At 48.2% G+C, this 2,827-nt stretch overlaps 1 long non-coding RNA gene across 1 annotated transcript in view; it reads right to left on the reverse strand.

Annotated features, from left to right (window-relative positions):
- The window catches only part of LOC114071573, a 3,136-nt gene extending 2,554 nt beyond the window's left edge, over positions 1–582 (reverse strand). Inside the window, exon 1 of the long non-coding RNA XR_003574058.1 lies at positions 484–582. This is a non-coding gene — a long non-coding RNA (uncharacterized LOC114071573). The remainder of the gene's footprint in view (positions 1–483) is intronic.
- Positions 583–2,827: the final 2,245 nt, after the last annotated feature.

The following is a 2,827-nucleotide window of genomic DNA, read 5'->3' on the forward strand; positions in this document are numbered from 1 at the left end:
ATCCATCTACGTCCTGAGGACCTCACTGCCACCGTCCAAGCGTGCTTGGCCCCGGCAGATGAACCTCAGGATTAAAGGGTGGGCTCAGTTCCGCGCACACTGTGTCTCACCTAAAAAATCCAATGCGCAGGCTGGAAGGTGGAAAGACCTTCCCCGGTTCTTCGTTCGCGAAGAGACTGGCCATTACCTTGCTGTTAGAGTGCAATGAGGGCTTCCAAGGGGGAGTCCTGGCAGTGCCTGACAGCCAGGACCTATCCCACTGTCCCCAGCCAGGGAGCAGGAAGGTTGATGGTCAGGCAGGGGCAGCCTAGCCCCAGGCATCAGGGATCTCCCTGAGAAAAGGGCTGGTCTGAGGCTCTCAGGGCCCCAACATCTCCTCAAGAACTATCTGTCCTGGCTGTATGAAGCATACAGAATTTGAAGACAGGGAAATGGTCACTAAAAAAAGCATCAGACCTTTCCCAGATACCCTGGAGCACATACCATGTCTTTTCAGGATGTCAAAGGACAGACAAATCAATGCCACGTTGTGGTTGACACTGTTTCAGGCAGCACGGATTGGTTTCAGTTAAGAGAATGTCACTCATGGAAGTTCAAATGAAGACTCTATTTGGACCTGGGCCTTCTTGACTATTCCAGGTATGAGGAACAGCTCATTGTGTTCATTCAACCTGCTTGAACACTGAGCCAAATCACAGAAGGAGCTGAGCTTCTGTCTTGCCACAGAACTCATCACAAGCAGGTGGCTGCTGGAGGCCATAGCGACATGTAGAGAAGATCTTTCCATGAGATTTCCCATCTTGTAGTTTTCAAATCCAAACCTATGAAGTGAGAGAAAACTTGTGAGGTTGTTCTGCAAGGCAGAGCTCAGAAGTAAGCTCTTCTCCTTGGAGCTTAACCAGACACTCCTGACCAAACACCTTTGGGCAACTGGTAGGCACCACAAGCTCTGTTTTTTCTCTTGTGGTTTGTCTGTCTCACTGACAGCAGGGTGCTCTGACATGTAAAGCAAACAGACATCCAGGCCCAGCTGTGTTGAATAGGACCTCACACCTGTGGGCATGTTTATGTCCTATGGGCTGCCATCATTCAACACAGGGATCTCAGCAGGCCAGACAGGTGGGGACTGAGAATAGACAAGGGCCAAGTTTTCTCCTTGTAAAACTGTGACGTGGCGTCAGTGAGGGCATAGGAGGTGACTTTTTGTGCTTTCCAGCTAGTCGTTCCCTACTGGGAAGAGTTAACTGTAAAAGTGCAAAGCTGGCAGCATATCAGCTGCCAGTTATGCTACTAAAAAAATATTTTCCTTCATCAAGTGTTTTTCCCAAGAAGCAAGGAGAAAACAAAGACCAAAGGATGAGTGCATCTGTGAGAACAATGCCCTGTTTCCAACCCCGCCGAGAATGCCCTGCAGGTACCAGCACCTCTCTCAGAGTGTTTGATGAGCACCTGAAGGACAGGTGCTTAACATCTGCCTGTGTGTTTTATTGTGTGAGTCTTGTCACCGTGAACTTTTGGGTGTTGGTACAACTTTGAGTCATATCTTGTCAAGAGACATCACTGCAGGCAGGCTTTTCTAAGGCATGTTAAAGCCTGTGGCCGTCTTGTGTAGCTTTCAGACTATGCTAAGCCATCTTTCAAGCCTCTGGGAATTTGTCTCGGGAGGAAGCAGCTTGCCTTCAGCTGCTGCTTCTCACAGCTACTCACTGACCCTGACGAACAGGCAGCGTCCTGGGCACGTGCCAAGTGAAGCAGACTGATAGCAGGAGAGTACTGGGTGAGTTTCCTGTGGGCATGCCAGAAATGAGGGGCAAAACAAGAGGAATGGACCAGGATGCAGAAAAGAAAAAAGCCAAACTTCTCTAAGCCTGAACCATCGCACTGGGCTTTGTTGTGATTTTATCTTGGGGTCCCGTGTAGGCCAAATCCAGTGATCCCCTGCAGGTCCGCAAGGAGCTCTCACGGGCCAAAATTGGAAGAAGTCCCCTTCAAGATGACTATCAGCCAGAGACAGGTGGGCTATCCAGGTCAAGACATCCGCCTGCATACAGGGCCTCCTTCAAGTCCCATCAGGCTTCCTCACCCGCTGTCTGAACATCCCCTCCATTGATGGTCCTTCCACTAATGGTGTAGTGAGGAGATCCTGCAGGAAACATGGGCAGGGCTGGATGAGTGGTGGCTTTGGTGACCTTTCCCAGAGACACAAGCAAGCCTGGATGGGGAGGCACGCTCTGCCTTTGCTGGGCTGAGATCTACTTGTTGCTCCAAGTAGATGCTATTAGGGGAACTCTCACCGTAAGGACTAGGTCTACACCTGTTAATCCTGGTTCTGCTAAGGCTTGTCCTTCTGGAGCTGCCTTCTAAAGTGACACAGGTTGGAAAAATGACAGTGAATATAGTGATCAGGACAAAATCCCAGTTACTGGAATATTTAAGGCACAGGAAGGAGGAGGGATTGTCTCCTATAGTACTGGCTCTGATTATTGCTCTTTGTGATGATTATCTAGGAAACAGGGAAACGTATGCATAAAAAGCAGCAAAGAAATAAATTGACTGAAATTCTATGACACTATAAATGAAATTAACAACGCTGCCTTTGCTCCTGAGAATCCAGAGATGTGAAACATGAGACAAAAATGTTTGTTCTGTCCACAGAAAACATAGCTGGGATAAGGGTTGTCCTTGTCTCTGAACACAATTTCTGAATTATTTAGCATTTGGCCTTTCTGCTCCAGCAACAGACTCACTCAAAGCTCATCTTGTCTGCTTTTACTTCCTTTTCTTTCATTCTTTCTTAAGCATACCTGCAATTGCTCCTATATATTAT

The sequence above is a fragment of the Empidonax traillii genome, unplaced genomic scaffold (assembly GCF_003031625.1).
Source record: "Empidonax traillii isolate 1590-97213 ecotype Southwest subspecies unplaced genomic scaffold, ASM303162v1 scaffold2111:size93912, whole genome shotgun sequence".
Classification (NCBI taxonomy): Eukaryota; Metazoa; Chordata; class Aves; order Passeriformes; family Tyrannidae; genus Empidonax; species Empidonax traillii.